Source organism: Erithacus rubecula (assembly GCF_903797595.1).
Source record: "Erithacus rubecula genome assembly, chromosome: 6".
Classification (NCBI taxonomy): domain Eukaryota; kingdom Metazoa; phylum Chordata; class Aves; order Passeriformes; family Muscicapidae; genus Erithacus; species Erithacus rubecula.
This window is the reverse complement of record NC_136688.1, coordinates 42,611,382-42,639,201: the sequence shown is the minus strand read 5'-3', so window position 1 is coordinate 42,639,201 and position 27,820 is coordinate 42,611,382. Positions and strand designations below refer to the sequence as shown.

Genomic DNA, 27,820 nt, shown 5'->3' with positions numbered 1-27,820 from the left:
TTCTTGCAACTCTTTACACTATTAATTGGATGAGCCATCTTGGACCTCCAATGGAGACAAAAAATTGCAACAGTGAAAAAAGAATAATCTTTTATTCTGTTCCTGGAGTGCTCTTGATTCAAACATGATTTTCTAAAACATACGTATGATTTTGAATTGCACATTAAAATCTTCTGCAAACTACAGCTATGAGATGGATTATTAGTGAAAGTGTCATCAATTGCAGTTGATCACATTAGTCACATGAAGAGCTTTTTGGTTCAAGCCCAATGCTCAGAATTTCTAGGATTGATTTTCTGGTGGAAATGCTCAGAGAAAGCTATGTAAGACAAACTCAACACAACATCTCACTATTCACTGTTACAACCCTTCTCAAGACTCATGTAAATGCACCCAAAAACCAAGGAAAAAGGAATGCAAATATAGCTCTCCCATTTTCAGGAATTTCTGCTTCCAGGGCCAAATTCTTCTGTGAGGAAAATGGCCATTTTTTTGTGCTTGTCTGGCTGAGAACATACTGCATAACGTTTTGACACTTCAAAATGAAGTCTTCAAACACACATTTGAAGAAATCAGTAAAAAGGAGATGCATAATTCTTAGCACCTTACAAAGGTTTGGTTGTGGGGTTTTTTCTTTTCTTTTTAGGTTTTTTCCTAAACGTATCTAAGATTTATGGAGAAATATTATTTTTTTAAAACAGATGCCACAATGTGATAATGGAGTTTGAGAATGTCTCTTAAAAAAAACCCAAAAAACCCAAACCAAACTAAACCAAATCATACCAAACTAAACCAAACCAAACCAAACCACAGCAAAAAACAAAATAAAACATAACAAAACAAAAATCCCTAAAAAACCAAGACCCCACACTCCCCACTGCAACTTTCTTCCCAATGTCATGTGCTAATGTCATTATAAAATCTGTCATCTGTATGATTTATCAACAAAATCAATATTGATCCTTATCATTGATGCTTTTGGCAGAGTGTTAAAAAGACTTTACTGTGAGTTATTTTACTGTTTAATTGTGAATATTCAAGTTATATAATGCACTATTTCTCATATTTTCTGTTTTTGAAGTAGGTTTATTGGCACTAGGCTACAAGACTATGTTCTTTAATTCAAGGGAAGCCAGAAATTATTAAAATTGGTAAAAAAACTTGGTCTATAAGAAAAGTAAAATTTTGAGAAACTACTACAAAACCATAGTCATGGATTCCTTTCCCATGTATGAAGTTTCATGGCTCTGATTCTATTCTACTGCCTTTGAAGTCAATGGAAAATTTCCCATTAGTTTCAGTAGGCCCTTTGTTTTATTTTCAGAAGTATTTTTCCCATTTTGAAGTTCCCATGATTTAACCTTGGGTGTGACCTTGAGAGAATTTTTATGCCCATGAGCAGAGAATTACTGAAGTCAATGAGCCTGGAGAGCTGGACCAAATATCCTCATTTATAGTGCTATATTCTGCTAACTACATAGAATTGACTTAATTTCTCCATCCCACTTTATAATTCAAGATATGTAGCTGTGAAGCTTATGCAATAGTTATACCACTAATAATGGCAGCTCAGTAGAAAAACACAGTTAATACTTTGTGGAATGACAAGGACATAAAACTGTAAGAGAATAGTTTCAGCATGTTAGGGAAAAGTAGCAAAAAGGCAATTTTCTCCAGGTTTCTTGGGACTATTCTGAACAACATTTAGTGTAATAAACTTGAGAGAAATATTTTCAAGAAAGTAGCTGAAACTTTGTTTTACATAAATTCAGTTGATTCAGGAAAGCAATTATTGCTGCATCAAGGGATTTTTTAAAGACTGAATAATAAACAAGATAATGGATTCTATCAGTTTCATGGGATATTTAAGGGTGCAATTCACTTTTCAAAAGGAAAATTTATCCTAAAGTTTCATCTGGTGAAGCAGTGAACCATCTTTCACTGTGTAAAATCTCACTTCCATGGCTTGATTTAATTGAAAGCAGAGATAAAAGCACCACTGCATATTAAAAGCAGTCTCACTAATTAACATCAGCCAAAACTTTAACTCATTCCAGGCATTGTTTTATTTTACTTTTACTCACATCTTTCTCAAAAAACCAATTCCTCCATCCTGATGAAGGTCTCTTTGGTACTGGCATAATGCCAAGGAAGAACTCAACTGGAACCCTGTACTGGATGTTCTTTTCCCTATTCTGTAACAATGACCTAAGTTCACACACACACGTCTGTATTTTCACCTTTTCATTCCCTTTTTCTCTATTGCACGCTTGTTTTACATTCTTCCACCCTCATCTCTGCACTCCCCAATGTGAAGCACAATCCATTCCAGGAGTTTTCTGTGGATTTCAGCAAGCATGGACGGGCTTCTGACTGATTTTCTCTCCCTCCTGTGACTTACATAAACTAAATGGCATTTGGATTTCTGAAAGAACTGTATTTGCTTAGAAACTGAATACTTCTTTCATTCTAAATTTTTCAAAACAGATTTTCTAAGGGTTTTTTTATCCCTCTTAAATATCAAAGTAATTGTGTCTCAGCAGCTCCAAGTTCCCTTTAGATTTGTGAGCTGAACATTTTATTTCCTTTAGTGTGCTAATATCTTTCTGAAACAGCATCAGTTTAAAAAACATAGCAAATAAATCCATCTTTTTTGAAAGGTCTTCTCTGCTAAATAAACAGATCTAAGGATGTCCAGGCTCTACCCATAGGAGATAGCAAGAGCATTTAACACTTATAGTAAATGTACTTCTGTGCTAAATTACTTCTCACCTCTCAAGTGTAGTAGAAACATTAGGTAATGATGCTCCAGTCCCTATGAAGACCAGCAAATGCATAGTGAAGAACATTAGAAAACCTGTAAAACATTTGGTCTGTCCTGATTTCATCTGTAAGTACAATAGTATCTAGCAGACACTTCCCAGCTGAAGACCAAATGTGAAAAGGCTCTCTTGACCTACTGATTTTAATAAAATGTGTTTCAATGTTCCTTTAAAATTAATCTAGGTTTGAGAAGGCTAGGTATCAAAGCAGTACTGGCAGCATATCATGAGACAACTTTTATGGTTACAAGTAAAATATCTTCAAGTAGACTTCCCTTCTGTAATTAGAATCAATGCAAAAATGTATACAACAGATAAAATAAATTGTACATCAAAAATATCTCAAAAAAGAATAGCAAAGTTCTACAGAAAAAAACAGGATAAACTTGTGATAAGAATCCTGATTATCTAGTATGTTACCATCTACATGGGTCTGAAAACATTAAATTGCATTGTATTTGGTTCAAAGGCTTTGATGGTCTCCTATTGTATATATATTTGCTCTTCTGTTGAGATAAAAAAATTCTGGGTTTGGGACAGTTTCCACTATTGACTGCTGGACAACAGTTGTGAGGATGAAAAAGAATGGATGCACCTTTTCCTCTTTTCCTTAGCATTCTTCTGTGTTCCTTGGAGCAGCACAGTCTCTTAAGTGCACACTCAACAATGATGAAAAAAAATGCTTTCAGTTAATATATTGTCAGGTTTGTGTTTTAACCCATTTTCTCACCCCACTTATATTTGGAGAGAAGGCATTACTGTCTTTCCTAGTGTGGATAGCATTCTACTTCCTACACTCACACAGGGGACCACATGAGGAGTTTCCTTTAATAAATTCACAAGTAAGAAGTTGCTCTTAGTTGTGAACCCTCTATTACTTGTGTTGCCAGAACTGTTTTCTTAAACTGGGCTTTAAAACTAATTTTCTGGCCTGTAGCTTACAATTGTAGGCAAAACAACCAATGTGAATGGTTGCAAGGCTCCTTCTGGTATTTTTCTACCAATGCTAGCAATACCAATGCAGAATCAGTACTCTCCTCACACCTCTACTGAACATAATGTTGCTGCAAAAGCTTTGTAAATCCCTGGATCTCTGATCATATTAAAAAGGGAACAGAAATTACAATGCTTAACACTTTGTATCACAACCAAATCAGAAATTGAATTGTTTGGGAAAAAAAACCACAGGGTTATCTCTTAGCTAATATCAGATTTCTGCTGTAAATAAGAGAAATATGGAAGTTTCTGAAAGAAGAGCTCATTGTAATCCTCTGTAAGAAATTCCTAGCCAACTTAAATATAGAATTTGCAATTAGTTACAACTATAATTATTGCATCAAAACCCACATGAGGATTCTAGATGTGAAAAATAAAGTTCTGTAGTTACATTGATCAAAAATATAGAGATAACTATTGCTAGGACTACATTAGAATACTTTCTTGAATATTTTAACAACCTTCCCCATTTTCAAGGATATAATCCTAATAATGTTCACATGTGAATATTTTCTAAATGGCAAGTTATTATACCTACCACTTAAGAGACCATGTTTACACAAAGAAAATAAGATCTTAACCCAGGAAGAACTGTCAAAAATTAATGAAGCTTAGAGACATGGCAGGCAAGCTCTGAGTGAGATCAGGAAGTTTTTCAGACTAAGAGCTGTTAGCAGTGCATGTATCACAGTGACACTTGATTTACATGCCCTTTTACATTTAAAAGCATGTTGTAAACATGAACAATTCACCAAACATTTCTGTAGGGTAGATGAACACTAAAGAACAACTAGCTGAAGCAGAAAAGTGAATAGCTTTGTTTTAAAGATCTTGAGCAACCACAAGATTTCTAATGGGATTATAGATGTTTAGCACTTGAGAGTATGTACTTTTCATCACTGCATATTTTCTGGTGAAAAGGTCTGAAACAATGACATTAAAAAGCTTTGTACTGTATTGCTATGATTAAATTTTAATTGCAATTTGGATTGGAGTACTATTTAGAGATGACTGATGTTTTCAGTGCCCGTGCAAACCAGCATCCTCCTACAACTGATCTGGGACTGGGGAACTCTGAGAGTTGACTTTGATGAGTCTCACAGTTTTTCACAGAGAGAACCACTGCACTTCTGCTTGGCCACGTTCCCACCAACCACCCTGGAGCCAGGAGCCAGGGAGGTGTAAAGGTGGATCTGGATTTACACAGATGTGGATTAATATATATTATTCTGGACATATATTCTGAAAAAAACACATGCCATGGTCATATTCACATTGCCTACTTCAGGTCTTATAGTTACCAATAGCTTTAAGTATCTAGTAAATCTGGAAAAAAATTATTAAGGCTGAGGTAAGATGCTTTGGGGAATATCAAGAGTTCTATTTGTCATTACAATTAGAGAAAAAAGATGATTTTAAAATTGTAAAATTTCACATAGTTCTCATTTTCGCAAGGGCTTTTTGAGGTACAAATAGAAAATAATCAGGATTTAGAGCTAGGATAGTTCAGATTCACCACAAAGCAGTAAGGGTCAAATGCAATTAGCCCTAGCTTCCACATCAAAGTCAGACAGATCTTTAAGAATTTCTGCATGACCTGCTCCTAGCTTCAGCCTATAAAATTTTGGATTGGAAAGAATGTCCAGAAAAAAAACCACAGATTGTAGATATGGTATTAGATTAATATATGAGGAATTATTTGGTTGAAAACTTTGAAAATAGACTACAAAACAGCTCCAACTTCACATATTATTTCAAATTAATCTCAGCTGGACCCGACAACTGTTACCAGCTGATGGCAGCTCTGTGAAATAATGAATTAGATTCCAGTGCATCTATCACTGGGTACAGCCAAAACCACAATTTCTGCTTGGAGTAACTGTGAGACCAAAACTCCCCAAACAGTAATGGGGATGAAACTACCCAGCTATTCTCCAGAAGGTCCTTCTGAGATAAGGTGAGGGACAGAATGAGATGATGACATGTATGTGTGAAAGGAGGATGAAAGCATGGCCCTCATACTCCCACAGCACCTGTGTTGTATTTCTTCTTTCAATAGAGACATTCATTGTTTAAGACTTTCAGCCTGATAAAACAGCACTACAACAATTAATAACTGAAAACGTTGAAACTAAATCTTTTCTCCTCATTTATATGACAAGATGGGAAAATACAGTACAATATATAGGCAGTAAATATAGGTAGTAAATTTTTTACTCTGTATCAAAATGAGAAGTTGTTTAAATGCCTTTATCCTTAACCTTCTTAATATGGTATCGAAGAAAAACTGATCACACTCATATAACCCTTCACCAAAAATATGAAGGGAAACAATTTCTCTATGCTGCACAAAGATTTATGTATGACCCCCACTAACATTAATGACAACCTTTAGCTAAATCCCTAAGCCCTGCAGCAGACATCTACACTTAATAATTTAGTGAAAAACTAAAAAGATGGTGGAACAAGATCTAACAAATATATATATAAAAAAAATCAGTACAAATCAAACAGTTACAGGAATTGCAATGACAAAAAGACTGCAGAAATTTGTAGTTTGCAGAGGAATGGTGTTGTTGGATTCAGGGTCCTGAGGAGATAAAAATAGAGCTGGTGTGAAGAGGAGTGACAGGAGTCCAAGAAGCTTAGGAAGCTCACTAGCCTATCATCACCTCCAGAAATAGTGACATGTGCCTCCATGATGGTGCAGGTTGGAAAGATACAGTATAATTTTCCAGGGATTAATCAAAGTGATACTTTCTCTCTGTGGATTGTTTTGTTAGTGGGTAATTAGCTTAATGGGAAGAAATTTATCTGTCCTTGCTTCAGCAAAGGCAACAAGGAAGAAGATACATATGAACAGCTCTGTACTTCTCAGAGAAAAAAAAAATCTCAAAATAATACTTTGAAGCAGATGAGCTGTTCTTATAGTTGGCTGTATATTAAACACAATTTGACAGCATAAAAGTTCATTTTTTCAGTTTTCCTCTGTTTTGTCATGCTGGAAGTGCATGGGGAAAAAAAACTGAGACACATTCAGGGATGAATATGCCAGTTTTGGCTATCTAAGCTATTGTACCTTTTAATAACCTCTGTTCTCTTATCCCACATCTTGTAAGTTAAATCCCATATGAAATCAGGCGCCCTACAAATGAGTAGAATTTGATGTAAACAGAAAGCTAGATTTAATTAAATTATACCAAGAATACTTTTGGGCCAAACTCTTTATAACAGAATTTCTGCCAGTGAAGGTTGTCACAGGAGAAAATCTAATAAACATTTTTACTATGTTGTCACCTTAGGATTTTACTATAGACGAACAAATGTCAGAAGATATCATTTCTATACCAAGAGATGCTGCAAAGAAATATATTTTAAATTAAATAGCTATTTGAAAGGCAGAAAAGAAGTTGAATTGAAAGCAGTCTGACCCAGTGGAGCTTGGAATCTCTAGTATATGGTGTGAGAAAGTATTTTCTACACCTGGAAGAGCTTTGCTGCAGAGCAGGGTCCTTATGCAGGGCAGGCAAAATGAATGAACATTACATCTGCCATGTGTTCTAGGAAAAAGACTTCAACTTCCTCAGAGTTGGACAGGAGGAATTAAATTTGAGTATTATTTTAATATGTAAATGACTTCTCAAAATTGTAATTCACACTGTGATTCTGTTAAGAAACTCAGATTTGGTTAACATTTGTGTCATTTGGTTAGCATTTGTGTGATGCCTGTTTCCAAAAATGTTCAAAACCCTTGTGCACTGATTTAAATCATTAGTCACAGTTTGTTTCTACTTGTTTCGCTGTAGTGAAGTTAAGAATTTTATCTGCAACTTGTAAATTGACACTGCAAATGCTTTTTCCCTCTGGCAGATCAAGAAACCTTGGTTAACTGGGTGTCCATTTTGTCTTCTTATTTTGCATTCAGTCATATCTATAGTTACATTATTTCTTTATGAATAAAAAAGCAAAAGAAGAAATAAAGAGCAAAATGTCTACAAAAAATTACAAAGACCATGTTTCCCAGTAACAGATGTAATTTAAAAGTTGCATAACATTAAACAGAGAACAACTGCAATTTATGATTTATATATTGAAAGGAGTTACAATCACCAAAACAAAACAAGAACACTATTGGAGCAGCTTCTCTCTGTCCCCCTCTTCCCCCTTTCTCACTCTACTAATATTGAAATTAATACATTGATGTTCAGAGAGTTTATCTGGAATTTCTGAATGACACTTCCTTCTAAACATGATAGAGACTTACCCAGAGAAATGGTTTCAAAAGGGTTAAAGTCATAATATTAATGCTGTACTACTCTGATGTCAGCAATTTACAGCAGAATGGTGGGTTCCAGTGCCAGAAGCTATGGCACAGGAGAGAATGTTATTTTAACAGCATGATTCTCTATGAAAGCCTGTCATCTTCTGTTCCTGAACCTTAGCTAATGTACTGAGGCGACGTGCCCAGATAGAAAAGGAATGTTTTTCAGCTGTTATGTGGTGGCTATTAATACAAATCCTGCTATATAATGAATATGATGCCAGTGTTTGCCATCATTTTAAGTTGACAAAGACATAGGAATCTCTTGGGACACTGTGTTTCTAAAGGGCCACGACCTTCATTCCTTATTCAGATGAAACTCTTAATAACCTAGCTCACAAGAAACTTTCCTTTTAAGAATTTTAAGCCCTTGAGACCATCTGGGCATAAATACCATGCTGTGTCAGGCCACATTCACTGTGACTGACAGGGCATAATGCAACACAAGTTTGAATTTTTCTGCATTGCTGCTCTCAGACCCCTTAATATTTGCTTAGCGTGCCTGACAATACCACAGTCAGACCCAGCACATGCTCAGTAGCAGAGAAGAGCTGAAATTCTGAACATTATGACTGATGAACCATTTCATCTAACAGCCCTCACAACTCACAGTGGATGAATAAAAAATTTAGCATTTAAGTCTTCCCAAAATTTCCTCTTTCTGTTATCACTTCCCCAAATCACTCAACTGTACTACAAAGATGTATGCACTTGTTTTTCAAAACAAAATAAAAGCCAAAGAGAAACTTTCTGTCTACTGAGGAGTTGGGTTTTTTTTTTTTTTTGTATGGCACTGTATCAGTCACTTACCATTTTCTTTTGGCTAAGAAGCTCTTGCAACATCGTAGCCAATGACTACAGTGGTAATTCTTCAAGACTTACACACATACCCTTCTAGGCAAATTATCAACAGTGCATGTTCCTGAAGAGATAATTCTGTCTATCCAAGTCATCAAGAAAGGAATGTGAGTAACCAAGATGAGCAGATGCACCTGAGTCACCTGAGCCAATTAGGTCACCTTAAGCAAACGTGACACTTCAAGGCATCAGGTCACTCACAAAATCAGTTTGGTGATCTGAGAGAGCAAGAAATTTCTATGGAATCAGTGGAACTAACCATAAGATAATTTACAGAGAAATACGTCCCTATATTTGAATTTCCTGTATGTCTGTAAAAAAAAAAACCAAAACAACACTTCTTTAGTGTTAAATCAAAATAACTGCTAATACTTTTTATAGCAACATTAAGTGTAACTTGCATGTATGTATTAGTGCTCATATCTGAAATGCGGTGGTGTAAAACTGGTTGCTTTACCTCTTCATACCTACTCATACATAATTCCTACTCAGAAATCTTACCATCTACCTTTCATGTACATTTTTGCCTTCACTCACCCAGATCTGTTTTCCTTCCAAAAATACTGGAAAATGCAGAAGCATAATATTACTTCTCTTATACACTTAAAAAAGAGGGATAAGTGTTTGTGTATGGGGGAGGGGATCTAAACCCAACTCTCCTGCTTCATCACTGTTGGAAACAAAAATCAAAGTTTTAAAATATCTCAGCAAAGGAAGTAGCTAATCACAGAAATAGGTGATCTACTAGTCAGAGAACAGAACTGTGATTTGTACAAGCACATGCTGTAGAACTAGAGGAGGCATCCTGGGTCAGTGAATCCAATTCCCTGCTATCATAAATAATCATGTCATATAATCCCATTCATCTCATTTGAGCTTCATCTTAAAACCCTTTTTATGAATTTGCAGAATAAAGGCATTCATAGCTAGTTTATATTCATTTGTTCTTGTGTAACCTTGTCCTTTAGCAAAAATAACTTGTCTTCTCCCTACCCCCCATTTATTTATAGAAGGCAATCATACTTTTTCTCAGCTATTATTTTGCTAGACTAAATCCAGCTCTTTCAGTCCCCTCATGCAAAACAGCCTCTTCATTCCTCTAGTTATCAAAGCAGCTGTTCTATGTACCTGCTCAGTTCAAACATGGTTTCTTTTAATTCTCTCCTCAATGCTCCAAATAGTATTAACCCTTCCAATTACTAACAATAAAAATTTCATTACCTACTGGATATACTTCACTTCATGCATATTACTCTTTCCTTCCTTCCTTCCTTCCTTCCTTGACTCACACATTCAAGTCTCCCTTCCCAGATGTTGTTCTCATAGCCTACAAGTTAAACCTTTTGTTAAGTAATTATATAAAAGCACCAACACTTAAAATGTTTCAATATTTTAATAATTTCATCATAATTCTCTCTTAGAACTGTCAAAGAATTTTCAGACATTATGGTAGTACTCTCATGAGAATTTATCTTATATATGCACCATTGGTCAATTTTTTTCTAATATACTGAATTTCTAAATGAATATGCTAATAATTGTCAGCACCAATGATAAGGCTAGAGGCAATCTAATAATACTATTTATGGAGACAAGTTACTGCATTTTTAAACCCTCTTCCTTTTAGTTGTTATGCACTTAAAAATTTGTTTCCAGTCTCTAGGTCTCTAACTTTCTTCCTCATGCTACAGAATTTCACCAGATCAGATGTTCTTTTGAAGTCCAGACAGAAAAAGTACATTAACATTTTCTTCAAGAAAACCAGTTATCTTGCTAAATATAGCTATCAGGCTAGTCTAGCATGACTCCCCCTCTACCTCTGGCTAATGCAAATTGTATTCCAACCCATTTTATTTTATATTTTATTTTAAATATTATTATTATATTTTAAATATTTGTCTCAAAATGTGTTTTAAATCCTTGCTTATGAGAAGGGCAAAGAACCTCTAGCCACACTAACAAAGTTGATCACTTTTCTTCCTTTTCACATCTTCTTCAATTAGTGAAGAACACTGCAGGACTTACTGTTCCAAATTTCCCAGGTGAAATTTATGCATTCTTAACACTTGCTGCATTCTCAGATGAAGAAATAATCAGTTTTTAAATATACGCTTCCACTAGCTCTTCTCTCTGCCTTTGCATTTTTCAGTGTCATCCTCTCTGAAAACAGTAATAGAATTCTAACCCTGAGCCTAAGACATAATTTCACTTATTTGTAATGAGTTTTAAAAATGTATCTCATCTGTTTCCCTGCAATACAGATAATTAAATCTGTCACTCAGAGCATGCTTGTTTTGTTTGTATCTATGTGTTGCTTTAGAAATAAACCCCAGTGTTTAAACCCACAATTGTATCTCCTGTCAATGGCATTCAATCTCCTATTCTAAGTGTCCAAATGTACCCTTCTGGGATCCTTACAAGTTGCTCTGGATGAAAAACTCTCATATTAGGCATTTTCAAGGAGTACATCTAGATTAAATCATTGCAGTCTATATTTTCATTGTTGTGCTATGATAATAAGTTATTATAATATTACTATTGTTACAGACTAATCCTACATTGTCAAAAATTGCTACTGTTTTCTTACAATAACTTCATAATTCATTAAAGCAAATGAGAAGAAGAAAATTCTGCAAAGGCTGAAAATTATAATCAGAAATACATGCTGCATATAAAGTATTATGTGCAAAATATATTTTTAAACATAGCTTAGTAACATAGACTGGTATCTGAGATAGATGTGCAGACTAATCAGAACTAACCTGGCAAGTAAATGCTGGAAAGGCACACAGTATTAGAAGGAGGAGATTAAAAAGTACATTAAAAAGAAGATAGTATAACTTCTTTAACCATACGGTAAATGGCATAGTTGTGAGTACAAAAAGCATTGTTTGATATGGAAAATATATGTTATATATCACAAAAGAGAGGAAAAGAGCAAGATGGACTAGTCAAAAGCAGTGGCCATCACTAAAGGCTTCAGACTAAAGCACCACAGAGCCTAAACTCTTAATTGTTCCCATTTGTGAACAGGTTTCTGAGCTTCTGCCTAGTTCCTGAATGATTAACTGCTGTCTTATTCACTCCCATACACAGGCACATAGATTCATAATTTGGCATTTTTCCTACCTAAGAATGTCTTGTTATCCATGTAAATAGTTTGTATTTATTGTGACCATTAATTCTGTAGCACTTACTTCAGCAGGATAGTTCCTAATTATAGAGAATACAACCCCTTTAAGAAGTAGCTGACTTCCAAACTCTTGATCTGATCTAAGGAAAAAGACACTTAAGAATATTCTCCTTATCACCTAATCACTATTGTATTATAATATCATTTCCCTTCTGAGCTAAATACTTCCATTTTGTAAGTGTCTCTTTACATTGCAACAAATTATATTGTGAAAAGTGCATGTTTCCTTTTGGGGGAAAAAATAAAACAATAAAACCAATAAATCTCTCTCTTACTGTTGAGTTCAATTTTGAAGAATTTGAGATATTTAGAGTTTTATGGAAAGTTTCATACAAAGATAATCTTTCACTACATCATCTTTAAGTGTTTTAGAGAGAAAAGATGAGACAGCTCTGAACAAAACTTTTGGGATTGGTGAGAATTTTTAACCAGCTAGGACCAAAGGTTAAATTACTTGACCAAGAAAGCTCAGTGAGTCAGCAGCAGAGTCAGAAGGAATAAGCCCCAGGAGAGAAATTTCATATTTTTGAAGCCAACATACTTTTTCCAACATTTTCAGCTTAGACAGGATTTCACTTCAGTTTCTATAATATGCTTCTTTATTCTCTAATCACTAAAGCAGAATGGCTCTAAGTAGCTCTTCAGTTACTAAATTTTTAAACTCTTCAGTTACTTAAAATTTTAAAGACTGTTTCAATGGTGTTGCTGATGATATTTTTTGCCCTCTCATGTACTTGATTTCACATGATTTTACAAAGGGCTCATCAATCACTATTTCAGTAATATAAGCTTAGCAAGTATCTTGCTTTAAAATTTACTGACACTATAATCCCTTTAAATAGTTCCAGCATAGCATTAACTTATAGAGGATGACAGTAAAATACAAAAATTGAATAAAGTAAACTATAAATAAAATTTCTGAAGGAAGACAGATCTCATGTCTCTATTTGCACCAAAGAATATGATGGCATGTACCATATTTGTGAACTTAATCTAGAAACACTTTAGCAATTTTTATTTATGTGTATGGGACTAACAATGGTAACATTTTTTGTCATAAATATCTGGAAAGTGTGAAACAAATAAAATCAAACAAAACTTTTGTATTTTTAAGCAGTCTGGAGAACCTTGAATAGCCCATCAGATTAAAATTTTCTTCTTTCAACAGCAAAAAAGCTATTCAGATATTTCCTTAAAATAACATTTTTTTTAAGATCATTACTATATTTGATAAATTTATGACAAAAATTTGTAAATGCCAAATTGCTTATAGACATTTTCAGCAAAACTCAAAAATTAGCGGAAGCTTAGCTTTGATACCTTCAAATCTTTATTGAAAATCCTAATTTGCTGATGATAGTGACTGTACAGAATTTTACTCCATATGCTTGAGATATATTTGAAATTGAAAAAGTGATTCTTTGATTTAGTACTTATATTTTTAAACAATTCAGATGGGCATATTTTCCAATGCAATTTTACCAATGACATTCAATCTGGACAGCTACAGTTCTCACATTGCTGAGATAATGTTATTGCTATTAATAATCTCAGAGAACCTCTGAGTTTAAAGGCACTCAGATGGCTGCATAAAGGTCATTATTTTCATAGCAATAACATTAAAAATACTGGAAATTTCATTCAATTGACTTAGTTGTCCTGTACCTTTACCTTCAAAAAGCCAGAAATTATTGTGACAGGAAGAACCCTTGCAGGAAACACAGCACTATATAAATAACACTCCAGTGCAAGCTAACCTTATGGTAATATAAATATTTATGCTGCCTAAAGTATCCACTGAAAGTATCCAAATAGAAATATACCTGCCTGTCTTTGTGCAATGTAGCAGTTTATGTCAACAAGGCATTGCTTCTATTGCAAGGTTTTATTTTAAACTGATTTATTGCACTGATGCCCATCAGAAAGGGAAAGGAGCTGGAGGAGGTGCACAATGGGAGTAAGAGAGGACCAGGAAATGAAAGAAGACTCAATGCAGTCAGTTTTAATAACATATGTTACTTAGTATCTTTCTACAGATTTCCACAGTGTGTGATTTCAACTACTGGCTGCATTGTAGCTGCTTCTCCTGTGTGAATGTGATTTCCTGACGTGAATGGAATTTTAGACATTTTTAAGGGTTTAGCAATTAAGGCCTAAAGGATATAATATCTGGAAGATACACATAACAGATCTTATGAATAGGTGCCTGGACAATAACTATTACAAGTGTTGAGTCTTGCTATTATTCCAGTGCCTTTTGTTCTTAATTACCTAAGGTTCAAATTGAAGATGATGCTGCAGTCAGTGCATTCTCTGTCAGAAGAGAAAATATGAATCCTGTGGTATGGCTCAACTCAGATCAATCAGTTTTGCTATTCCAAATGACCAAACATGGTTAATTAATTTATCTTAAGTAGTGAGAAGGTTTCCTTATGCCAGCTGTGTCGGCTCTGTCATTGCAGACATATTTTCAACACTAATACACCAGTGCTTTCTCAAAGCTAATTCTATTTGTGCCTAGAAATGAAGCTTACATAATTTCTTGGAGACTATGCATTAATTTTTGATTTTAGAAAAATATCCTGATTATTTGAGATAAGGCTAAAAGAGTAAAGATGCCATTCCTGCTAGTGGGACAAGCATCACAATTTTCAGTTTCTCAAAAAATGGTCAGCAGTTCTCCCTCTTTTTTTTTGGATGGTATCTGGAAACAAACATGTTTCAGAAAGGCAGTTCATTAGGCCTGAGAGGAATTCAAGCCTGAATATTACAAGTATATATGGAAAATACATATAGATGTATCGGACCCCAGTTTTACAAACTTTCTTTGAAAAATTTAGATTCCAAACCAATTTTATATGGCTTTGATGAAAAACGCTAAAATGCAGTACTGAGCATGAATCATACTCAGAATTTCTAGGTATTAGCTTAGATTACAGGTTCTCATATAATAAATTTTGGTCTCCCTCTGTGTTGCATTCTTGCCTCAGTGCCCCTGCTCCAAGGAGACAAGAAGAAAAGCCACCTTTTCCACGTGGCTTGTAGGACTTTGCAGTAGAGCTAAATCTAAAAAAGAATAAATCCAAAATCAAATAACAAGTTAAGCTTTTATATATGGCCATTTATTGGACGGATGCTCCTTTGCAAGACAGGGAAAGCATAAAGACCTCATAAACATATTAAGAGTTTAGCAACTACTCAATGAAGTGCTTGAATGAAGTCTTAATTAACCATAAAGGACATGGAAATGGTAGTCAGAACAAGTTGCCTGTTTCTTTGATGCCAGTGGGAACTATTCCTATTGACTTTGCTGAAGGACAAACCATCACCTAAGTCTTTGACTCCAGGAACTTCAGTCACTTATATTAAAATAGAGAACCTTAGCTATTTCAGTGCTATTGTGCCACACAAATTCCTAAAAACAGATTACACCTCAATTAATCAATTATCTGTCACAATGGGCTGGTATTAAATTTCAGGGGTTTATGCAGCTCAAACTTGTGTTTAGGACACTGAATAAGTAATTCTGCATCACCTTATATAAGTTGTACCACCAAATCAAAATGTTTTATTTGAAATTTATTTAAATATTTCTAAAATTTTCAGCCAACTCTGGATATAATATGGGAAAGAAAACATACGACAGTGTTCAATTTAGGAGGAATGGATTTCTCATTGATATATTACAATCTCTTTAATTTTTTGTTATTCTGGAAAGGTAATCGGATCAAATAATCTAGTTGACTGTTCATTTTTCTGTTCATGTCCTGAACTAGCAAAACTAATTTAAGAAAATTATGTCAGTACAGGTCAACTGAGGAGCAGAACTGCATGTTCAGAACACAGAGTATATATTCTAGTATCATCAGATACACTGAATATTGAATCAGTAACTGAATGCCACATTTCAGCCCACTGAAGCTTGCCCAGTATGATACAGCAGTATTATCTCTTCAGAAAAGATTTAGAAGTGAAAATTTCACATAAATATGAAAATTGCTAGGCTAAACTACATATTGCAAAAAAATTATTCCAACATTCTTTATTAGGGAAATTAGTTTGGGAAGTTTTACCACAGAGACAAGTTGTGCAAACCAGGATGTTGGAGACATGCATTAAAGCTTTCCCTTGAAATAATTCTTAATTCCTCCCATGTCTAGAAGGAAGCTGGTTTTGACAGACTGTATTTTCCCTCTGTTTCATTTAATTATTCACATCAACATTTACCAAGGAAGATTGGGCTATGCTTAAATTCTCATTGCATGCCAGACAACCTGCTGCCTATTCTTATTATTTTTATTATTTATTGCTGTTGTTTTGTGGACTTTGAATGCAATTCTGCTACAATTTAAATTAAAACAAACAAACAAACAAAAAATGGGAAAAAAAACACCGAAAAAAAAAGAAAAAAAAAAAGTCACCATGAGAAAATTTGATGTTCAGAAAGTGCTTTTACTTCAAACTGTATTTGATTTATATTTCATGCCATACTACTCTTTGAAATTAACTCTTTCTCACTCAAAAACATAAAAATATAAAGGTGGTTCTTCTTGGTTTTTCCAATGGAGATAGTTGAAAGAAATTTCCACTGAAAGAAATGTATTTATGTGTGGAGACCTTGTGAAATGATTATCATGTTCACAATTTACTGGGATTGAAAGTATGCAGGATTCTGAAGGACTTGACCTCAGCTGTGGAAAGGAGATTGCTTCTCACATTTATTTTTGATCTAACTGGAAAGAGAAAGAGCCAATGTCATATGCAGCATGAAATAGAGACCTACATTTCACAGGAATATCTTAGTCACTTTTGGGAAAGAGTGAGAAGGTCTGGGAGAAACCAAAAAAACTTGTATTTTTTTAGCATGACTGCAGCAGAACTGCATGATTCTTAAGCTTTGGGGAACAATAAAGAAATCAGATACTGGTGAGTAAGTAATGTTTTTCAAATAAGTAATTTTTAATCAAGTAATGTGGAGTTAATTGTGCCAAGAGCAAAGCCCTGTCTAAGCCCATAACAGCCCCTAGAAGTCAGCCATTGCTGCCTGGAGATATCTTGTAAAAAGTGATATATACATATGTTGCAAGAATCTTTGTTACAATAATTTCAGATTTTTGCTTTACTTTATGGAGAGCCTCACAATATCCTTCACCTACTTACTCCAAATTCAAGTCTTTATATAGAAAAGTCAGACATTTTGAAGCTGCAGCTTCATTAGGAATCATCTGATCACAGTAGCATTTTTAATGCTTGTACTTGGGCTGGAAGCAGAAAATTCTTTTGCTGGGTTATTTTCATTATTCTCCCAGGCCCTTCAGTAACAAAACAGTAATATATACTAAGCACATGTATTAGTTCTCTACAGGATGGCATACTACTCATCAAAATAAATCAAGAAGCTCTGTTTAAACAGTGTGAAAATTTTCATTTGTGGAATGCCATTTTTCAAAAATTTATGTTTAAAAACAGAGGATTTTTTTACATTTCTCTATTAATTTGTATTTTAATGAAAATCTAATACTTTTACAAATGAATTTTTGAACATGCCCTTTAGAATAAATATAGGGCTCTTGATTCTGTTTTCAAAAGTGTTGTGGATCTTTGCAATTGCTTTTTAAACTACAATGGATAGAGGCATCATGCACAAATGGGAAGATCACTGTAGTTGCCCATTTGATTTGCCAATGTACTGATATCCATACATGGATTCAGAAACCACAACCATTCCTTACTTTACTTCAGGCATTTCAGGTCTGTTCATGCACTGTGCTTCTAATTATTTACAGCTCCAAAAATGTTTTGCCATGACACTGTCAATTGGTCTGATACAAGGATGTTCATCTTCTTTCTGCTTCACCTTAGAGGTGAAGATTTGAAACAAGGAATACATCTTTACATTTTCATTTCCATAGATGTAAAATAATTCCAGATTTTAGAAGAATAAACCTATATTTATACTGGAGAAAAATCTGTGGTCAAAATGTGACCAGTCACAATTTAGATTTTGCTATTTCAGGTTTCACAATTCTTTTTCCCTTATTGGTAATGATACATAATGAGAAGACTTGAACAGTGAAAAATTATCAGAAAGATCCCACCTCTATTTAAGAGCAGTAATATGAGTTAGGGTGTTATTTATTTCACATTAATTTATTTGCAGCATAGCAATGAATATAAGGGAAAATCTCCCCAAATGTCTGTCAGAAATTATAGAACATGGGTACTTATTTATAGTAAGGAGAATCTTCCTCCTGGAAATTGCCTGAAAAGCAAGAAATACACTGGGATCATGAATTCATCTTGTGTAATTACCTGAGAGAAAGGAAGAGGAGATTTGTTTCTTGTCAGATCAGCTCTAATCTCATTTTCCCACAGCCTAAAATGACAGGTTTCATACTGATATCTATCAGTGAACCTGTGGACTCCTTCCTCTCTGATAGGAGATGTTACAATAGATGGAATCACAGCACCAGGAAAATGCAACCCTTTAATCTTGGTGGGAAGATTTAGGTTTAAGCATAAGGCTTTAACCATTAGAGGTTACAATAGCAGGGCAAAGTGAGAGAGAGGGAGAGAGCCCTTGAGAGAGCAAGGGTGAGAGAGAAATACTGTATAGAACATTTCTAGAGGAACAGTCAATTACAAGTAATTTTTGCAACATTGTTGTTTGCAGTTGGAATATGCAGCACAATTGACGTTATTTTGCTAATTACTTGTCTAGATTGTGCATGTGTGTCAAGTCAGGGGAGTTATAAACATGTTTGATGCACCCATAAATTATTGTGTGTACAAATCACTGCCCAGAATTCCATAATCAGAAGGGAATTTAAAGATTTTCAATACTGACTGACCAGGTCTCATGTTGAGTATTAGTAATTTTCTGCATGATAAAAAGACATATAATATTACTGAACATTGCAAAACACTTTTGTAATGGCAGCTTTCACTAAAGATTTACATATTGATGTTAGGTTAACACAGTGATGAGCAGAATAAGATCACACAGAACAGAATGCAATGTGGCTCATTATTATTCACTTTGTTTTATATCTAGTTACAAAACATTGTACTAGTTTCTATAAAGAAAACAATGACTAACGGAAGGACACATTTATTATTAGGCATTAACAGCCTCTGGAGTCCTACTGAAATTTGTACTGGAAAAAGGCCACTAAATCCTGAATGAAAAAGCATCACTGGCTACCAGCTAGCAAAGTCCTATGTAAATTCTGGAGATAAATATTCACTGCAACACAGCAATTTTGAATTTTCTCCAATAACATTACGCAGTTGTATTATGCTGTTATCTTAGACAATACTACCATCAGAATATGCACAACTATTAGCCTAACTGGAATTTAAAAATGGCAAATTAACAGAGGACTTCTGTCATTATTCTCCCTACTCCTATAATAGAGAGTTCCTGCAGCAGAAGAAATTATGTAATTCATTAAAACTGATAAGTTTGAACTTTACTGCAAGTGGCAAAAGTCCACTGTTGCATTGATAAAGCCATTATGTCTGCAGTCCTCTAGCAGAAGGAGATGACAGTTAAGCTGGTAAATTTTTAGAGCCATATTACTTGCCCAAAATGGTCACATGCCTGTGAAAATCAAGCTGCATTAGTTATAGCAATAGTGGAATGCATGAAAAATGTCATGGAAAACATGTCAGTCACAATGGGCATAGAAATTGCTATGAGATGGATATAAGGATCATAACTGCAGTATAAAATAGATGCCTCAATAAATTACTCTAGAGATGACTCTGAAAGCCCAAACTGTATGGCAAATAACTAGAGCAGTGCTGTAAACCTGACCTCAGGCAATTGCATGCCCAAGCATTTCCAGTTAAATCAAGAAAAAAAATATTTACTTTGTGTGAAGGTTTTGAAGAGCAGGGTCCTCTATTGATTCTGAGGAAGCCAGAGCACAAACAGCAGTGTCAGCTCCCAGACTGCAATCCTTTCCCCTTATTATTTAAGAAGGAAGGCTGGCCTACAGTCATGGCTCTAACAAGGAGCTGCACAGAGAAGTTCTCGGTTTTATGTTGTGGATAATTCAGCTGTAAACTGGTCGAGCCCTGATTTACGCAAGTGCTGCTACACATCCAGTATCAAGCAGCTTTCTGAATCTGCTTGTGCATTAGAATTCATTGATCAAATGCTGCTCTTAACTCTTCCTCCTTTCTTATGTTTACGTTCCCTCGCTTTATGTCAAGAAAAAGAGTGTAGAGTTTGTTTCTGATAATGTGCTTTTTACAAGGACTTGCACAGTCTGACTGAGGCTCACGACTGCTTTGGAAGAACAGATAAATAAGAGCATGTGGAGGTCAAAGTGTAGTTTGTCTTCCTTAGCTAACAAATCTTTTCACTTCTGACAGGGACTGGAAAATAAGGCTCTGTTAATAGTGGTGGGTTTACCTGAGACCACCTTTCATTTTGTATAGATCACCAAAGACTATGCCTGGATTTCAAATAGTAAGAAAAAGCTTTGGTATTCAGCAAGAGAAACCCTGTGTCATTTACACCCCTCCTAAGCTTTTAAAATATTGCCCGTTTTTGTTATTTCTTCTTGTCTTTTAGAAAAGATGAATCAGAAACTCTAACACTGTTTCTGTTGTCAGGAATGACATGTTGACTAATTTCTTACCCTAGTAAGGGTATTTTAATTTCCACTTGTACTTCATTTGCATGAATTGTCTAATAAAGTATTTGCTAATCTTACAAAATTTGTGTTTTCTCCAATTTCTTAAAATCAATTACTTAAAAGCGTGTTTGGCTAAATTTTAGTGCATGAAAAGGGAAGGCAGATACCACCAAGCGAATAATCACAGACAAGTTCCCTGGCACAGCTTTGCCAAAGCAGTTCAGTCCCACACCTGTCCTGGAACTATTCACAGAGCTAATCTATGCAGTAGTTATTCCCGTGTGGGCAACTATCCATGAGAGGCTTGACTGAGACCAGCCAAATTCATCTGCCTTGTGTTTTATTACTCACAGGAAGCTTGATCTGAAAGAATGAAGGGCTAACATGTTAACTCATAAGTTGCCATTTTTCCACTGAGTTTTGTTTTTTCTCTTTTACAGTTACAGTAACTGAGTTGTAGTCAGTTTCTTTACTGGACTTTCTGCAAGATAATAAGTAAGCAAATAACTAGAATTACAAGTTGTTACAAATATTATTGCTACCACAATACTCATGGAGAAAGCTGACAGTGTAAAAAAAATACACTAGCAAAGCAAGGACATATATCTTTAGTAGAGCTTTCACCATGAATTATCTCCCTTCCTTCATATTAAGGGTTCAGACTTGGTGCTGATGCTGATTGTGGGCATTTGCTGTGCCTGGGGGAAGAGAAATGCCAACCCTCCCATATGTACATGCACAGGGATCTTTTGCAGCCTTTGCTGGTTTAGTCCTCAATCTGCACCACTTTTTTGCTCCTGACTGAAAAATCCAGTGCTGAATTCTGCCCTGCCTACACCTGCAAGAGGCAAAAGCAAGCTGCAGACCACAGCACGGAGTTTGATCAACGTTTGACTTAGCCAGTGATTTAATCAGCAGGACAGCATGAATGTACTGATGATGGAGAAAAAACATCACAATTCTGAATGTTACAGTGCACAATGGACATTTCCCTCATCATATTTCTTGTAAACAACAGTAATAAAGACCCACTCTGGTGTCATTTGCTCCCATGGCACTGTCCCCATTGATCCCCTATTTCAGTCTTTTTTTTGTCACATAAGGAATATATAATCTCTTTCAGATAGGATGTCTAACAAGAAAAGATGACAGGACCTATAGTATATATTTTAAATAACAAATAATATTAATTATTCCCCTTTGATTTATCCACATAAATACACTTCCTGTGAATAAACCCATTCCTGAGAGGAAAATTTAAGTCTATTTTCTCACTAATTTATCCATCTCATCCATCCCAGTTTTACTCTGTATCTGTTTTTCTTATGGTTAAAATGCATAGTTTCTAAAGACACAAAAATGAGAACACAGAATAACATTAATAGGGAATAGGCTAAAGAACAACAGACTCACAAAATCATCAAGAGTTCTTTTCTAGAGGTTCACTGAGAGAACATTAACTGTGTGATAATGCAAATGTGCTATGCCCATCACAGAAACAATTAGGGGAATGCAACAGATCCTTTTGTCCCATCTTAGCTTCCTCTAGAAGGTGCACTGTCCTATTTCTCTCTCTCATGGCAATCATTTTCTTCTCAGGTGAATAACAGCTTAGGTGGTTAAAACTGTGGTCACTAGGAAACTATGATTTTCTGTTCACATAAACTTGTTTATATCTGTACTTAATTTGATCTGGACAAATTTGATTACTCGCTTCCATCCTGTTTTTCAGTGATTTTCTAGTTACTTTCCCTTTCCAGCTTTTATCTTCCCTTGGCACAATACTTCAATACTTGACTTTCAAAAATGATATGAGAAATATTTAAATGAAAATAAAAGCTTCCATGACCATTATTATTTCAGTTTTGATAGTATCTTTAGGATACTTATCCTCAATACACCTGACATGACAGACATAAGAGGATAAACTCTAGCTTGAAAGAAAGATCCTTCTTAGCTGAAGAGCTAACTAAAAACTCTGATTCAGCCTATGCTGCCACAGTATTTAAAAAATAGAGACAGTGAAACAGAGAAACAGGAGTAGTATGCTGCTACTAGAATACAAACACAAGTCAATAAAAGTACCCCAGACAGTGGGAAGGCAAATTTCATAGTGAGGCTCCAGGTCTTTATTTCCTATTGTATTAAACAGAAGATAATCTTTTAGCATGGCACTGAGAGAGTTAAAAAGAATGTCTTTCGACAAGCATTGGCTATCTATCAACATAAGACAATACACAGCTCTATATTTAAACACCCCTTCCCAAGACTGCCAAGTATTTTTTCACAAGACTTAAGCAGCCTGTGAACTGACACTGATGTTATCTGAAATTTAAAAGTGTTTATTCTCCTAGTGCTCAAACAGGATCATCCTTCTGCAGCTGGCTGGCTGCACTAGAGGATGCCTTCTCTGGGGCAGCACATGCACAACCAGACAATCATTCAGCAGCTTGTAAAATAGGATTGCATACGAGATATTGATGGCCTAAGGGAAGTGCTGAATATCAGAGCTTCATAATTAGAATATCTAAGCATTTGATTCAATAGAATTTCCATCAATGTCACAGAGATGAGTGGTTATGAATTTCATAGTCATCTCTGCTCGCACAGACTGATTTATGTACTTTCAGTTTTGGACAAATGAAGGGTGAAGAGTTAAAACTCTTCTACCTAGAGACCTCCTTATCCTTTGAAGGGCTCTGAAATTTATAATTGCCTCTCCTGGTCTCAGGATCAAGCTCCACAGTTGGTAACTCATGACCTATTTATGATGATGCCATCCATCCACTTTTAGTCATTCTGCACTCTTATCTGTAAATTCACAGTCACACCATGTAGGACGTGGGGATCTGCTGATAAGACATTTTTGTAGGAAAGAGAATCTGGGCAGATCAACAGTTCTGTTGCCAGAGCTGCTGGCAGCAACTCTAACATCTCATTTATTCCAGATTTATAAAGATCCACTGTGCTGATCTGAGAATAGAGCTGAGTGTTTGACTTCTGTGATAACAGACAAACCAGTATGTGGTACTAAATATAAAGTTAAATAGATGCTGATAAGATTATCCAATGTAGAACAGAAAACAACCATCTTGTTAGCATTGAGATTTCCACAGCTCCTGAACTGTGGGCTTGTGCGTCCTTTGGTTTTGCTTTTGGGTTTGTTTTAGTGGGTTTTGGTTGCCTTTTTTTGGTGTCTTTATTTAGTTTTCAACAACAGCACTTTACTGGAGTTATACACAACTGAAAACTAAGGTTCTAGGTTACCACACAAGAAGGGATACAGAATGCTGTATCCAGAACTTAAAATTAAGTCAAATTTCAACATTTTTCTTAAGACTGTATTGAATGGAGTAATACTAGTGAAAACTGCTCTGTATTAACTCTGGAGGGAAAGCACTACCGTAGAAATCCAAACAAACTAAAAAAATTCATATAAGTTTCCTTTTCAAACTTCAGCAGTATCACTGTTTGCCCCACTACCTAGTTAAATAATAAAAGAGGAAGATTCTAACTGAACTTCAGAAGGAAACAGATTTTGCTAAACAGTCTTTTGCTACTTTAATTCTCTTGAAAATCTCTTTTTAGGTTTTTTTTCCTGTATTTTTGTGTGTGCGTGTCCCCTCATGCATGCATTTCCATTTTTCTTATTTTAAATATATAATATCATGTGAAAGAAAAGATTTTTAAAAAGAGATTTTTATACGACTCAACATAAAGGAACTAGAGTAACATTACTGTCAGATGCTGTGCCACAGATGCTTAGGCATCTCTGGGCAATTATAAGGGACTTGGCTCTGTCTGTGGCATTCAAAGTGCACATTCTTAAAAGAATGAGAGGTGTTCATAATGCTTTTTTCTTTCCTAAGTATTTTCAAAACTATACTGTTAGGCACTTCTTTCCTGAGTAAAGACTGTGATTCTGCTGCACCACTGATAAATAATAAGGTTTTGAAATTAGTTTTGCTGAACAGTGAAAGCGATTTCTCAAATAAAAGAAAAAAAAAATTTAAAAAATGAATTCTACTGGCAAAATGCATTTTTCAATTTACTGTTGAACTGTTCAAGAAGCAGCTCTTCACTGAGCAGCATGGCACAGGGCCAGAATGAGCTCTTTCAAAAATCACTGTTAGGCATATACCAATTTGATACAGAGGATTTAGCAATACATATGAGAATGTCTGTCTGTATATGATCATGTTCTGTTAAATGTTAACAGCCCCTCACTCTATACTCATCTTCACCATGAGGAAATCTCTTCTTAGACAACTAAATCTGTATTAAAGGAAGAGAAATTTATCAGGCTGGATAATACCACATTTTAATTACTTAGTTTACTTATTTTGTTTTGGATATAATTTTTTAATTGGCAGTTCAAAGAATAAAACAATGACATATTGCACAAGGTTAAATTAAGAAAGAAAATGTTATGAACATTCTAGAGAGAGAAGTGTGAGCTGTTGGCTAGCCTTTCCTGTCTTTTCTGCCTCCACCTTCTCATCTCCAGTGAATAATGTGGGGGCTTACAGTAATGGATCTGTACAACATGATGCAATATGCTTATGGAACTGTAATATATTTAATGGTGTCCTACAATCCCTGGATCTAAGAAGACCAATTCAGGTATCAAAATGTTTTGCATTTTGTTGGGTTTTTTTTTTGGTTTTCTTACATAATAAATGATGAAACTTAAGAGCAAGTTATCAACTGATATGGCTCAAGAAATAATGTGTAGTTTTGGAGTATTTGTGCCTGACTCCAAAGCTAAGTGGTTAAAGATAAGAACAAGGTTAAACCTAGATGAGCCAATGAGATGACCTGTGAAACCAGATGAACAAGACTGTTAAATAGGGTACATTTAGTTGAATGCAAATCTCTCAGTGACACAAGAAGCACCACCTAGGAAAAACTTCCTAGATCACACATGAAATTATAAGGCACTGCTAACAAATACTCCTTCATTTAGAGACACCTGACGTGGTTTCAGTTAGCATTTAAGGCATGAAACAGGCTCACCAAAACTCCCTCACTCACCAGAATAATAATTTATTAAATGATATGCATATATGATATCTCATCCACAGACAGCTTTCACAGAAATGTACCTATGTATGCTGTGCCTGTAACAAACACATCTACTGCTACAATCCTAATAAAGACACAGTTCTAGCAACTTAAATTACTTTTACCTACACAGCTTGTTTTCCTGTACATACATGAAGAAACTACTATTGAAAGCATATATACATTAGTACAACCAGAGACATGCTCTTGGGGTTGTATCATCTTCAATTACAACTAAATGACATCACTTTGGGGTATTTAAATCATTACTCACATGAGTAATACCTAATAATGAGAAGAGTGTCTGTGAAATTAACTTGCCAGCGAAAGAGAGAAGGATTGAGTCTAGAATCAAATACAATCATTTAAAATGCAGTTCTTCAGCTGTGAAGTTGTATTTCCTAAGCACAGGTAAGTTTGCTACACACTCTTTCTACTGACCTCTGGAGCAATATCTCTTGGGAGCACCTCATCTCTTTCACCCACTAGACAAATTTCCAACACACTGGGGAACAGTAGACCTTCTTTCTTATTGTTTAATTTGATTTGCAGTTCACCAACAAAATTATTTTTCAATTAATATTAATTATAGATGCTTTGAAATGTCTGACCTCTATGATTAGACAGTCATAGTCACCTATATATGTAACGTACAAAAAACTGTATATATATGCATGTGTATATATGTAACCTACATTTATTTTTCAAAACTGCATACTAATTCTCATGTTTTGTCAGTATGAGATAGATATATATAAATTTTTTTTTTTTTTTTGCATTAGTTTCCAATGACATTGTAAAGGTCCCCTTTTTCTCAGTAGCAAAAAACCATACAGGAAATCTTAAGAGAAAGAAGTATTTGTATTCTAAAGGTACAGGTCTTCAGTTGATGACCCTGTGACTGGAGTTTGACCATGTTTTGATCCTCTGCAACCTGTGTGAAGGCTGAAGACTGTGCATGAGCATCACCAGAGCCCCCCAGCATTCCTAGGACATTCCTAGGAGCACCTTCCCACACAGACAACCCCTTTAAAGACGATGTCTCATGGCAAACTCTTATGGAACAGCTTGGCCAGGCAGCAGCTGCTCGTGCAGCTGTGTGATGCAGTGATGGAAGCACTGTCAGAAAAACCTGTACTCTTTAGTTTATTTTGACCTGTAGGTTTTGTGAAGAGATGACAAAAGCTGCCAGTGAGAACTGGGACTAACACTGCAGCACACTGGCTTCTGTTTCCAGGAGGTGCTGATGAGGCTTTTCACTCAGAGCTCTCACCTTCCCTCCTCTCAAGAGGTCATGCAGCACTTCCACACAGTTTACAGTATTAACTACAAGTGAAGAGTGCAGCATCAGCCTGCCCAGGCTTTTCTGAACACAGATGTATGTCCAATTAATCGAATATGAAACTGCAAAATCTTTTGCTTGTAATGCTTCCACAAGATCTCAGACATTAAAAAAATCTTGAAAATTTTGTCTGAAGAGAATTTTTGGAATTGACTTAGACTAATTTAGTCATCTAGAAGGAACTAGCTTGATGTCTATATGATATTTTTAAGATCATTAGATTACCAATGACTACCTGGACATAATAAAGAACTTTGGCCAAAGAGTAGAGCTTCTGTCACTTAATCCAAACATTTTCACTGTGATATATTCAAAAATAAATGACACTAAAAGGAAGTAAATACTGAATTCTGTGGCTCAAGTTATGTCCCTGCCTGGGCCAGGATTTGCAGACCCACAGCAATCCACAGGTTATTGCCTGAACTATCTTTCAAACCTTTTTTCTTTTTCTTCAAAATGTTTTGATTGCAGTCTTTAATCCACAACTGCTGCATAAAATTAGAATGATAACTTATATTGTGAATATTTGGTGTTTAAGAGTTATGAAAATTGCCTGTTGACTTGAAGGCCAGGTCA

General features: G+C 35.2%; 1 protein-coding gene across 5 annotated transcripts in view; it reads right to left on the bottom strand.

Annotated features, from left to right (window-relative positions):
* The window catches only part of FLRT2 (fibronectin leucine rich transmembrane protein 2), a 57,921-nt gene that overhangs the window by 21,728 nt on the left and 8,373 nt on the right, over positions 1-27,820 (bottom strand). The window contains exon 1 of one of the 5 annotated variants that reach the window (XM_079309910.1): positions 10,219-10,241. The exons of the other annotated variants lie outside the window; for them this stretch is intronic. The gene's annotated coding sequence lies outside the window, so the exon portion shown is untranslated. Of the gene's footprint in view, positions 1-10,218; positions 10,242-27,820 lie in introns of those variants that run through there. 5 annotated transcript variants of the gene reach the window in all.